A 14407-nucleotide genomic window follows, 5' to 3' on the forward strand; every position below is an offset into this window, starting at 1 on the left:
AGAACTGAAACCAAAACATAAAAAAAAAGCTACAGGACTGCACAGAGAAATCACAGGCTTTTCCCAGAACATCACCTGGAAGACACACATAGCCAATATAGCAGTTATGTTTGGAAGATATTCAAGTTATCCCCATACAGTGCAAGTAAGAGACTTGCACAAACTGGCTGTTTCAGTTTGTGGAGCAGGACTGCTCAGTTGCTTCTCAATGTCCCAAATGTTGAAGGCTAACCTCTAGCAAGTCTTCCAGTGATTACACAGGACAGATTTTCAAGGGCAATAGCATGAGATGAAAGAACATGCAGAGACAAGACTGTGTAAGACTTTTTGCCTTCAATGCACTGTTGCACCTTCTTGCCGGTGTAAAGGATGCAAGCTGGCCCTCACCGTAGTTGGAATTCCTGATTAAAGACACAAATAGCAGTAATACAGGCAAGACAGTTAAACGCAGGATTCCTGTGCTGATTCACATTAAAGCTAGGACAAAGAATGACACATGTCCTACATACCACATTTTAAAAGTTTCAAACAAGACATCCAATTTACATTTATTTCAATAATTTTTTTTTAATTGAAATATATTTTATATATTTTTATATTTTTTTGTTATTCCTATTGTAGTTCATAAGAAATGCAAATTCCCATAAGAAAAATGCTTTATACACTTCCAGTGTGTGAATCAAGAAAGGCTTGCATATATTAGACTGACTCAGAGGTGAGTTCAACTAATGCCAATCACATGAAAAGTTAACCACAGGATCTACTCATTACACAATAGCAGTGACTGACATCATGCAGCAAGAGAAACATTTTGACCTATCACATGACACTCCCCCCATATACAGATTTCTTTTTCTGTGTAAGAACATAAGCATAACCTAGCAACCGCTAGAGTCCGTACCCTTTCACATGCATTTGACCCCAACAAAGCACATATTTTGTCCCAAACTCTAACAAGATTTTCCTGAAGAAAGTAGTAAAAGAGCAGTGCTCCCAAGAAAATTATGAATGACATAAATATGAAGATACTAAAATGGAGGAATATATTCCAGTGAATTGAAGAGTTTGCCAATTTAGTTTCTAATCTAATGTTCTCTTGGTGCTCAATATATCCAAAACCCCGCTCAGCTCCTGGCACTTCATTTAGAGCCCAGGGTTGCAATCCTGCTTTTTGTCTTGTTTCTTCCACTCAGCATCCTGAGCTCCATCTCATAACCACTGCAGCCAAGGCTGTAACCAGCCAACATATCCCCAACCTTCCTTGTTTTTACATATGCAAGCAGAATGTCTTCCCCTTTCACTCTGCACGCTGCTGGTTCACCCCACTTCCTTTCCCCTTGCATGCACATCTCCGGCTGAGCACCACTAGCCTTACCCAAGTTATTCCCAAGCTGTCTAAATGCTGCCCAATAAGAACAAACCTGTAAAGCAAGTAAGTTGTTCCCAAGGGCCCCCATCATCATTAGCATTTTGGAATGGGGTACGCTGGACTAGACTATGAGCATCGTGTGCTCCTGGAACACAGCTTACAGTTAAGTTTTACCCAAAAAGGAATAAAATACACACTCTTAAGCTACTACATTATTCAAATTTAAGTGCAGTAAGGTGGAACAATCAGGAGAATTAGCTTCAAAAAACGCACTCCTAATGCAAGTTAACTGTCCAGCATTGGTAAGGAAACAGAAATTCACGGTTTAATTCACACCGTATTTGCTGCAAAGGGCCAGTACTACACACTTGGAAGCTGCAAGGTGCTCTGCAGAAAGCAATGTGGGCCCAACCTGAACCCAAGCAAATCTTCTCCTAATTCCCAGAAGTATTTTTTCAAAGCCCCCAAAACACAAAAGGCTTGGTATCTCTTCCAAAATGCTTGCTTAAAAGTGACTGAAAAATTATACCAAGTAGTATATTTTAATTGTTCCACCTCATGGTATCTGAAGTATTTTCACAGAAGTACTTGGCTTTGAAACACATTAAAGGGACAATCAGATTAGAAATAAGCAGGTGCATTAACTGGAAGTCAGGCTGAATAAAGATAAATCTTTGGCCACTAGTCCAGTGTTTTACTTGCAGCATTCGGCAACACTTCAGCAAGCACAAAGATGCATATGCTAATATACAGTCTCCTGTTCTCTAACCAGATATATTGCTTAGGTTCTTTACAGGAAATTCTGCCAAACAGCTTTAAGGTAAATGCTGTGCTTTCTGTGTGCATTCTGACTAGACAAAAATTAACACTATTGTACACTTTCCTAACTGTGCAAAGGCTAAGGTTAGTAGGAAAAGTATTTTCATATATGTATCTGGGGCACAGTTTGTGTTCATAGACACAGTGTTATACAGTTAACTAAAAATCAGGTACCTATTTCCATGCTCAAAGGCCAGGTCTTCAAGAGTTCTATCTACTGGACAGACTTTGTACAACAGCTAGATTCAGCATACAGAGTGCTTCTTAAGTTACACACGTGAATAAGAAGATCCATCTTTGAAAATCTACAAGGCTCAATCTGGTGGGTTGACCTCAGCACATAATAACAAATGCCCCGCTCCTCCTTCTCTTGGCTTTTATTGCTGAGCAGATGCCATATGGTACAGAATATCCCTTTGGTCACTTTGGGTCAGCTGTCCTGGCTGTGTCCCCTCTCAAACCTTGCCCACCCCACAGACCCCACAGGCGAGGGGGAATGTTGGAGAGACAGCCTTGATGCTGTGTGCACACTGCTCAGCAATAGCCAAAACAGTAGTGTGTTATTCAGCACCTTTCTAGCTACTAGTACAAAGCACAGCACTGTGAGGGCTGCTTTGGGGAAAATTAACTCCATCTCAGCCAGGCACAATATAATCCCCACACCTGAGAGGTCCTTTTGTGGTCACGATGGTCCTTTGCAGCTGAGCTGGCTGACACTCACCAAAGCCACTATATCACTCCTGTTCCACAACTGGACTGGAGAGAGAAAATGTAACAAAAGGCTCATGGATGGAGATAAGGACAGGGAGATCACTCAGCAATTGCCATCATGGGCAAAACAGTCTTGACTTGGGGAAAATTAATTTATTGCGAATCAAATCAGAGTAGGATAATGGGAAATAAAACCAAATCTTCAAATCACCTTCCCACCCTCCCTCTCTCATTTTCTCTACCTCCTCTGACCAGCAGCACAGGGGATGGGAAAGGGAGCTGCAGTCCATTCATCACACATTATTTCTGCCTCTCCTTCTTCCTCAGGGTAAGGACTTTTCATACTCTTCCCCTGCTCCAGTGTGTGATCCCTCCCATGGGAGACAGTTCTCCACAAACGTCTCCAACACAAATGCTTCCACAGGCTTCATGAACTGCTCCAGTGTGGGTCCCTTCCACTGGGTCACAAGTCCTGCCAGTGAACCTGCTCCAGCATGGCTCCTCTCTCCATGGGGCCACAGGTCCTGCCAGACATGCCTCCTAGCACTTGCTGCCCGCAGGGAAGGTCACAGCCTCCTTCGGGCATTCACCAGGTCCAACATGGGTTCCTCCACAGGCTGCAGGTGGAGACCTGCTCCACCATGGACCTCCACGGGCTGCAGTGTGACAGCCTGCCTCACTCACCATAGTCTACACCACTGTTGGGCTGAAGGGGAATCTGCTCCAGCACACAGAGCATTTCCTCCCCTCCTTCTTCTCTGACGTTTGTATCTCCAGAGGTAGTTCTGCCACTCTCTCTTCTCTGGCTGCAGTGGTGCAGGTTTTTCACCACTTCTTAAACATGTCATCCCAGAGGAACTACCACCACACTGACATGCTTGGCCTTAGCCAGCGGCAGGTCCATTTTAGAGCTGGATGGCACTGGTTCTATCAGACACAGGGGAAGCTTCCATAGCCTCTCACAGATGCCAGCCCTGTAGCTCTCCTGCTACCAAAACCTTGCCACACAAACACAATACACTCAAATAAGCACATGGTTGGTTTTATGGATGTATTTTTAAATGAGGAAAATAAGAATGACTGAAAAGCCTCATCTAATAAGTATAGTTCTGTTTATGCAGAAGGCAAGCTTTTCTCCTATCTGTGAATACATACATACCTGTGAGAGGCAGTGGGAAATCCCAACTGTAAGCATAATGAAGGAGCATCTATTCTTAATGACTTGGGCCAGCTGTTTCAAATGCCTTGACCCAATGACTTGAGAAGTGTCCAGAAAACCTTTATAGATAAAGAAACAAGAAAGGTACTTTTCAAAAGAAGCGGTTGTAAGCCAAAAGGGCAAGAAAAATCCTTTATGAGGTCCTCCTCACCTTACTCTTTTCTGATTTCCCTAACTATTAAATGGCTTAGGAAAATAGATGTCAGCTGCATTAGTGGCCCCTCTGCATGAGAATTCAATACTGAAATATGTTTTTCAAAAACAGTCAAATCTGCAGCCTGGGGCAATTTTGGAAATCAAAGCAAGGCATTTGTAACCCTTCCTCCTCCAGACTTCCTGTCAACCCACAGGAATCCTCAAGCAGCAGGAAGAGAATCCCAGCTTCTACTAGAAACCTGAGGTCTCACTTACTTTCATTCCATTTATTTGCACACCCAAGTTCAGAAATTCCCCAGCTGAATTCCAGAAAGCAGCAGCTAAAATACACACACACAAAAGATGAAAAATCAATAGGCCAGAGTGCCATGCAAGCCTCTGTACCAGTCAGTAGCTGGGAGGTTGGATTAAGTGCATAGGAGACCAGGGCTCTGTTCCCAGTTCCAGGCATGCTAGATACTCCCTGTACATTTTCCTCCGTTCAGAGGACATGTTCCTGAGGACAGAAGCCTTCTTCCTTGTGCAGTGCCTCAATGCCACACGGTCTCCAATAACCAGCAGAGCAAAGGCTAATTCCCTCCTCTTCATGCCTGCAACAGGAACAGGCTGACACAAAACTGCAAGCCACCAGTAACAGTAAATAAGAGAGAAAGATATGCGACTGCTGCAAATTACATTTGGAAGAAAACATCGAAGGGAAAGGAATAAAACAGCACTCTTCATCAGCCAAGACATCACTTAGTCATGATCTGGAGTGTTCACACCTGCTCCGCTCTGTCACAAACTCCCACTGCTCTGAAATGCACTGCAGCAGCACCCCAACACCTCTCCTTCTGCCAAGCCTAAGCAGCATAACAGGATCATTTTGTCATTCAAGTTCCCATTTAGTTAATCACTGTAACACCTTCAAATCTCTACAGTGTATTTCATGCAGAATGTCTGCAGAAAGTAAAGCAGCCTCATGGGTCTGCTTCAACCAGCCCGGTCCAAACTCCTGAGCTGCTGAACACATGGGCAATCCCGCCCCCAGACAGCAGCAGGCTCAGGCATCCTTATTTATCTGCGTGCTTACACAGCCATCTGGGCCTAACAAACCCTGTTCTGGTCACCATTTCCCATCATTCTTTTTTTTTATCTGTTATATTGTAAAGGCCTCAGCTCAGATAAATATTTTGACAAATGCTGCTCTGCCTTGGCTAAGATAGGTCTCACAGCCAAGGTGTTCAAGGAAAGCGACTAGCGAGGACTAGGAAGAAATTCTCCACAGACTCACAAGTACAAGGCATCTAGAACACAGATTTTGAAACCCCTTTGAAGTGCTGCTCTCTGTGTCTTTATAGACTTGAAACCCTTTGGAAACGCACCTCTGAATACTTAGCTGAAAAGGGATTTGTCAGTACTTTGTTGAATAGGGAGCCAGGTTACAGGAGAGTAAACGATACAGGATCTATATTTTCTGTGCCTTGAAAGTCCTTCCCAGTTCCCTTTTCTTTCACCCCCTCAGCAGTGGCTATTTATCCGTGTTAAATCCATGCAGACCCGTTTATCTCAGCTTCTACTCAGTTACCCTTGGTTTGGCAGATGATACAAGGAATATTTTGTTGTTACAATAAACAGTCTTCGTCATGATGTGATATTTTCAACTACCTAAACAAAAAAGTTTATATTGCGCCCGCCGGCAGCCAAATCAGTCCTTTAGTTGAGATGCAGTGGTGACAAGAAAATACGGCAGCGTAACACTTCCTTCCCAATTACAGCTGCAGACAGCCACATGGGTTGGCGCCAGTAAAATGTAAGCTTCTGCCTCCATGGAAGGGAAATACCTTTATAGACTGAATATGGACGAGGAATAAACAGAAACCAGTGTCAGGTCTTGTAACTCATATTAGTGCCTGCACGTGGTCGAGTGTTCAAAGTTTCCAAGGCAAGACAGGGACAGATTTAAAAACCTCTTTTTGAAACTGCAGTACAATTGCCAGACTCCTGGCTTTCAACCCTAAGTCCTGGATTCCCTGTCTTATTTGGTCAGACATCCTCTTCTAACCCTGTAGTATGGAAATGATAGCATTGTGTGATTCCCAGCTCCTGGTCTTCTGCCACAGATTGTGAACCTCTATCTTACCTCCAAGAAGTTTGCCCAACCACAAACCACTTCTCCCACATATCCAGAACTAGGATATTTATCTGAGCCAAGCACTACGGCTGTCTCTACGTATCAACTTGCAACCGAGTCTGTACTGAATCTTTGGCAGGGCCAGCTATAAGCACAACACTTTTCCACACATCACAGCTAAGTGCTTAATTTATGAAGACAGCTTCAGTCTACACAAGCCTAAGCCCTGTACACAAGCCACCAAGCAGCTGACCAGATTTTTTTTACGTTTGCACAGTGAGACAGCTCTCAATTCCCATACAATTGTAAAGCTGCTCTGGGTGGTACAGCAAGTCATTACCCAGCAGCTGATCTGCAGTGTGCTTTTTCTATCCATTGCAGTAGCTGAGTGCTGCCACCAAACCAATTCAGGAAAAAAAAAAAAAAAAATAACTACTATTATACAGTCTTGACCCCTGCCTTTGTTCAGCTTACTACAATTGCTGCTGGAAATCTATAAAATCAGTTAATCCCAGGAGCAGGGCTTGTTCCACCAGACATCCCTTAGCAAAACACTAAGTAATACTGTGACCACCCCCCCAAACTTAACACCTCAGATAGGCTCGAAACTCAGCTTGAGTCCACGTATGCACCTGAAAGGTGTGCTGAAGTCTGTGACAATCCCACATGCAAGAGAAGAGACAAAACAACATGTCCAGCTGCTGGCAAGTTCACCTATTTGAGGACAAAACACTATCCAGCATAACCAGGTACCCATTCAAAGCCAAGTCGGCATGAAAGATCTCCTGGTAGAAATCGGCTGATTCACCAGCTATTACACTGCAAATATTCTACCAGGTAAGCTAATAACAGCAAAAAGAACTGCAACGTGGATACAATCACCTGTGAACCACTGAGATGCCAACACTCCTAAAAGGTTGTAAGATGGAAAGAAGGGGAGAACTACCCTACAGCAACAGACATTCTCTTTGTTTTTTTATTTTTCCTCCCCTAAAACTATGAAGGAATTAATGCAATCATTTTTTCTATACTACTGATTAACCATCCAAAAATTAAACACTGGCTATTACAGCTGTGTTATTTCCTTCTCTTTCAAAAAAATATTAGACACAGCTCAGATACTTCAGCGTATAAATTCACCCAGGCATGTTTAATGAAAGCTTTATGTTCTATCATGGCATTTTTGAAGTAGAGAATAAGCTGCCTTTTACCCTTCCAGCATCATAATGAAAAAGTAACTCTTTCCATGGAATTGAATAAAATACTATGGCTAGCAGAGCCTGTTGAGAGACAGGTTAATTATCTACTTGAGTGTGTATGCAAGAGTAAGCTTGTCACAGCTAAAGGAAAAATAAAAAAGCCATATAGTTAGGAAAAGATACCAAAGCTGCAGTCTGAGATAGTGGGCAAGCACTATGACCACTGAAGGTTAAATTGCAGCTAAATGCTCCTTGTTGAGCTGCTACAGTAGCTTGAGTTGCCAGCAGCAACTACACCTCCTGGCTTAAAGGAAACTAACTACTAACCACTACTAGTCCAGATGCATGTGCAAATCAAAAGGCATCACCCTTCCCATTACTAGCAGCATAGGATGAGACTCTACTAAAAACACAAAACAAAATCAACTTGAAACAAGCTTTTAGCAGCTCTACAAAAGTAGAAGCAGAATTTCCTTTAACCCAAGTAGCAGCAAAGCTGCAAAAGGTGGCACATGTAATGGGTCTCCCATGCATTGCATGGGTTCTCCAACACTAGGCTTGATTACCTGACCCACCTTTAGGCACTCACGAAATACCCAAGTTAAGCTGATCATCACAGTCAGCTTCCTGTAACGTCAATGGAGAGAGATGGACACCTCTTTCCACCAACATAGAGGTCATCATCTAGACGTAAGCATCTCTCCACTTCTTCTTTTAGACGCATCAAGTGGCATGAATCCAAGACAGTGTGTTAGGAACAGCTGGATTACACACCACCAACTAAACAAGATTAGTATTATGCTCCTTTACTTGGTCTACACTATTGTTAAATTTGAATAGCAATGCTCAATTCAGATGAAAGTAAAGGGTGAAAGCACAGTAATCTCCAGGGAGACACAGAAATGCATATTTTAAGCTTCTTTGTAGCTCCTTCTGAAAAACAGCAGGGCAAACTCTGTCTACAACCCATACCACATGCAAAGGCAAATTCAACCTTCAGCCAAATTTCAGCAAAGACAGCTCTGGGGTTTTAGAATTGAACCGTCATTTTTCTAAAGAAACAGTGCTTTTGGAAATAGCAGCTACATCATATCATAGCCCAAACATCAGGGAAAAGTAATAGGTCAAGTGCATGCAGAGGTGACTTTACTGTGATCATTCTACCATAAGGAACTTCAGAACAGTTTCATTCCCTGACAGAAAGCTCAGAAATGCAGCCGCACCAGTAACCCAGAAACACTTCAGTGACTTACTTACGCTCAACCAAGTATCAACTCAGATGCTCAAGGGAAACAATGAAGGCACTAAACAGGACACAGGCTAGCCAAGTGGATGCAATGTGGCAGCACAAGCTGGACTTAAGCCATAGCTCCTTTCACTGACTTGATGGGCACCTTACTTCCTGCCTTACTTCTCACATCCCATAAAATAAGTCCTCTTTTAGCAGAGGTTTGACGTACACATGAACACTACTGGTAACCAGTAGGCGTTCTCTATATAAGCTGATCATGGCACACTGATGACAGAGTCTGACATTGCATGTTCTGACACCCCTGAGCTTAGTACTCATAATGAACACAGAGAGGAAGCGAGGGAAACATCCCAAGTATTGCAGGAAAAACCACAGACAGAGCAGCTGTATAAACCTGAAAGAACAGAGAGCAGGCAAGGCTGATCACCAAGAACATCACATGACTAGTGTGAAATGAGACAGCACAAGCAAGCTATAAAGGCTTGAGGTCTTCTCACAAGCAGAGGATCCTGCCGGCCCCCCTAAATCACACTCGGTATCTGCTCTTGTGCTTGATCAGAATTGGCAAAAAAGAAGAAACAGGTAAGGGACTCAGACCTCCAGCTTCCAGTATTTGCCACTCTTCTTGAGCCCTGCCTGTGCAATCTCCTTTCAGCTATTCCTCATGACTTAAATTTGAGGCACTTGCTCCACATCACTGTGCATACAGAGACACTGACACACCCTATTCTACTTCATCAGTGACACACATAAGTGGCAAAAAAATTAAGAGGGAAGGCTCCTTCTCCCTCCCTCCTCCTTCGTCATTAGAGCCTCGTCTTTTCTCTGTGAAGCTTTTTAAAAGAGAAAACAGATCTTAAATTAAATGGGAAGGGTGTAAAGAGTGTCTGGGACAAAACGTCATGTACAAAGCCTCTTCTGTTCTGTGAGCCACAAAAGAAAACAGCACCTTCTCTGACAGAGCAAAAGGACTGTCATAGTAATTGAGGGATGGGAGGGGAAAGGAAAGGAGCAAGAAAAAACACACACTGTCCAGAGTTCAGAGAAGAGCCCTTTTCAGCAGCTGTGAGTGAGAAAGTTGCAGAATTGACAGCTTCGCTGCCTCCCTGCCCAGCTGGCTTTCCAACCTGCTTAGAAGCAGCATCCAACACCACAGGAAGGGCTGGCTTTGTTTTAAACACCATTGGCCAGTGGCCTTGTACACAGGATTACAGAACACTGTTTTTCTCAAGTTATGATTGGGCGATTTATTTTCATTGGCAGAGGCAGAGAAAGAGAACCAGTCAGATTCACTCTGCAGCAGCAGGACACTGAAAGGCAATTTTACATGTGTACATCACACAGTCATAACACATTATGCACATTCTGTCTTAGAAGGAAACCTTTCAAGAGAGACCTTTGACTTCTGAAGATAAACTGAAGCATCAACAGTCAGAGCCTTCAGCTCTCATTTCCCATCATCCATGTGCCGCTACATCACAATAACACCCTGTTTTGACTTCCTTCATGACTATAAACTCCACATTCCCTCGTATTTCAACAGCAGTCTGCCCTATGAAGATCACAAGAGGATTTTCCCACCCTGTTGACATCATCTCCTCCTTGCTACACCCAGTCCAGTCCGTGCCACTCAGCACAAGCTGCAGCCTGAGTCCTGGGCAAACAGTACCAGATCCATCACACTCCAGGGACCCATGTTGACATTAATGCTCATAGGCAGCTATTGCAAGTCAAGGCCAAACTAGTGAGCAGCAATTTTCTGTGCATCAGTGGTGATACAAACTGTTCCACAGTAAATCTAGAAACTACTAAATCACACTCTGCACTCATCTACACATACATCTCTTATACTCACAGGTGCTAAATACCAGGCTGGCTTTTTGCATCCTCTGCAAAGATCCTTCGTCCCCCTTCCAGTCCCTCTGTTGTGCCCACTCTGACTCTTCAGACTTAATAAACACTAAGGCAGCTTGGCATATCACATTTCAGAAAAGCTTCTTTTTCCCCATTCAGTCCCTTACACCCCAGCTCTTCCAGGCTGGCTCTGAAACACATCCCCTGACTTGTTTGTCGACATCCGTGCAGCTGAACAAATGCTTAGGTATTACAGTGCTATCATAGCTAAGTTTTCAATTACTTCAAATTGAAATGAAGAGTTCCAAATTAAGTAACACAAACAACAATAAACACCACCACACAAAAAATATATTGATGATTTTAGCAGTCATCTACATCAGCTGCAATAGCAACATTTTGGAGAGGATTTTTCTGGGGTTTTTTATTATTACTATTATTATATCTACAGAAAGCAAGCCAAGAAAAGGAGAAATAGATGGAACCAAGCCCTGCATCTGAGCAAGCTCTCTGCAAGCAAATGCAGACATGTTTCAGGGCTGGCAGCACATAGTGCTGAAATTTAAGTGGTGTGGCTTCTTGCAGAATCACTATTTTTCAGATCTGGTATGAAATCCATAATGCATGCCACTGAATAAAAGCTTCCATAGGCTGTACAGCAGCGCCTAAATATTTGTCCTACTGCTGTTCATCCATAGCTGGCACACACTCAGAGACTGCAAAGACAAAGCCAAACCAAAGCTCAGTCTGACTTTCCTACCTCCAATTTGCATTGCACTTTTCCCTCCAGGGATCTCGCATGGTTTGGTTTGGATTCTATCCCAGCTCAGTCCCAAACAGAGAGATGTATCAAACAATTTCAATGCACCAACATATTTCATTTTAAATTTGAGTATTTGAAATGACTTTGCACATTCTTGACATTTCAATACTATTCTGGATAGCTTTTTAACCCACCCATTTTTTGCTCAGTGGTTAGAGTGTAGGGCAATTGGACTAAAGTAAAAACAGAAGATTGCTCCAAGACAGACATCCAGAGGATGAAAGCTGTTTGGGTGGAGTACCACCTTCCCATAGGAAATGAAAACTTCATCACTAGCTACTCAAAATTCAGTTGCAGCAAACACTGTCCATCACGAAGCAGGACAAAGCCATGAGCCAGCAGCAAAAGGTGATCTCCCTGAGGAAAATAAGCTAGTTTAACCTCTTTCACTGCAGAGGCAGATAGAAGGAACAAATTGCTAAATGCCTTGAGGATGTGGGGCAAATATGCAGGGGCAGAGCAATGCTGCAACTTATACAGAAGCCTGCCCCACAGAAGAAGCCAGCAACAGGCAAAGGCAGGGTGAACACATACATGCTGTATGCACACATATAGTTATACATACACTGAGGAAATACCATGAGGGGTCATCAAAACCGTTTTCCTCGCTGCAACAAATACCTTGGGCAGCAGTAAAGGACAGTTGCCTCATCTACAGCAGCACTTGCCTCAGCATCAGTACTGTGGATGGTAAATGGGGCTTCCAGTTGCCAAAAGCCATAGACTGGAAAAGCAATCTGACTTTGGATGCATCATTGCTAGGACTGAAACTGGAATAGGTAAACTGGGTGCATGGAGAAAGAACCCTGGGAGGAAAAAGGGGGGGGAAAAAAAGGCAGAAAACAATTAAGTTGTAAATGCTTTGATACAGAGTACATTGTGTGTTCTTACATCTGCCAAAACAACAGCCCAGAACTGGTTCTCCTTTCAAAGCACAGCATAAAGGAACCTGAAACCTTTATTGTCTAGCAATGGCTCATCATGGGTCCCATGAACAAAGGACTTCACAATACCCCAGCAGCCACAAGGCTTATGACAGCTTTCTCAGGAACTTATGAGAATTTGACTTCTTTCCAATAACTCCCTTAGGCTCCCAGAGGAATCCCCAAACAGCTTCTCAAGCCCTAGGAGTTGGGCCAGTTGACAGTAAAGAAAATGCCCAAAAGGCACTGCAATGACAATCCCACAGCAGAGCAGGAATGAAGGCAAGCAATAAAACTGATGCTAAACAGGCCCACAATAAACTAGCCCTAACCATAATTTAAACAATAGGGCACTGCCAAAATGAAATGGTCATTTACTGACAGAGAGAGCGAATAAACTTAAACCCAAAATAGAACACTAAGACATAACAGACAACTTCCAGAAAACAAATGCTTCTCAAGCTTATCACTGCATAAATATGAAGAAATCTCTTCTAAGCATAGCTCTCTCTGTCCTCACCTCTAGGAGAGGAGCAGGATCTCCTGGGCAGTTCTTGCTTTCTGGTATGAAGGCATTCCATTATCCATTCTCCAAACAAGAAATTTTCTTGTGCGTGTGACAAAACTCAAAGATATCCCACCTTCCCTCCAGATGTCCTGATTCATTCTGACAAAAGCAGAACGCCTAAGCAGTAATAGAGTGCAGGCAGAGCTATTGCAGCACAGCTGTAACCCACTACCACTGTGGCTGAAGCTAGGAATGCTTGAAAGAGGGCATCGAGCTAGCACTTCCTTACAGCAGCAACAAGCTCATCTGTGCTCCACAAACTGTTCTTTGATTCATAAAGTGGCTGCACAGGTGCTGGGGGAAAAGCCATTCTTTCACCTACAAACCATTTTGTTCTCAGGATAGAAGGGAGAGTATATTTGTTCAGCATGCATCTCAAGATAGAACATCTCTGCTTTAAACTACCCTACATACTGGGGATGTAGCTTAACAGAGAAGCAGGAAAACACATCTCCTTTGCAGAAATGTAAATACATCCAAATGCACCTCCAGCCCAGATGCAGACAGGTGGCATCCTTTGTTTAACACTGCACAGGGCTAACATTCATCCATATTACAGATAAACTTGCACAACTCACTAGGAGCGGAAAGATGTCTTTGTTTTATGCCTGCTAGGAAGAAAGCCAATTTAAGGAATCAAAATAAGTTGGGGTCCTTAAAATACTCAGCATATCCTAAAGGAGATGGGAAAAGTGCTCTCCAAATAGCCTTGGGGAGAGTAGAGGCATATACAGTTAAGTACCATTTAGATCACACAGGCAAACTGCAAACAAAACTGCAACCTTGGTCTCACTGTTACTTAGGCCAAAAATGAATGCATAACACCAACCAAACCCATCAGTCCCTGGGTACAGCTCAAGCAGCCTATTGTTCTGAGAGGACTTATCAATCACTACAGACAACCCTCGCTGATCAGGTCATATGATCGAAGGCTTTACTTTATTATTCCCTCACACCACCAAGAAAAGCAGCAGCAGCGTTATCAGATCAGACAAAGAAACTGCTGCCCTTCAGAACAGGCTCCTGAATAACTGCTCCCTGATGTGCACATGTGCGATTTAGCTGTGTGCAGCAGGAATGCAAGAAATAACATGCTACATGCGCCATTACTTACTGATTTTAAAAAGCCAACACAGTCAAAACCAACCAGGACATTCAGAAGTCAAGTTGGCCTTGGATCTTGTTAAAACTTAACAACTTCACCTGTATGTTGCAGCATTCCCAAGTATTATATGCTTGGGAATATAATGCTGAAGAGTACTAGAGTACTCCTGGGCAAGAGATGATGGAAAACTCAGTGAAAGCTAGCTCTCCACAGCTTGGCCCCAACTCCAAAATACTGTGTTTTACCAGCATGCAGGCTTCAGGGCTTCTCTGCAGCAGGCTAGAGACCCTCTGCCA

The 14407-nt window shown here is 43.3% G+C and overlaps 1 protein-coding gene across 7 annotated transcripts in view; it reads right to left on the reverse strand.

Moving 5' to 3' along the window:
• The window catches only part of TSPAN4 (tetraspanin 4), a gene marked incomplete at its 5' end in the record, with an annotated part of 479305 nt that overhangs the window by 456364 nt on the left and 8534 nt on the right, over window positions 1-14407 (reverse strand). Inside the window, one exon of one of the 7 annotated variants that reach the window (XM_080617778.1) lies at window positions 4059-4177. The exons of 5 other annotated variants lie outside the window; for them this stretch is intronic. Of the gene's footprint in view, window positions 1-4058; window positions 4178-14407 lie in introns of those variants that run through there. One more of the 7 variants, XM_080617774.1, reaches the window with a different exon arrangement.

This window comes from Psittacula echo (genome assembly GCF_963264785.1).
Source record: "Psittacula echo genome assembly, chromosome: 5".
Lineage (NCBI taxonomy): Eukaryota > Metazoa > Chordata > Aves > Psittaciformes > Psittacidae > Psittacula > Psittacula echo.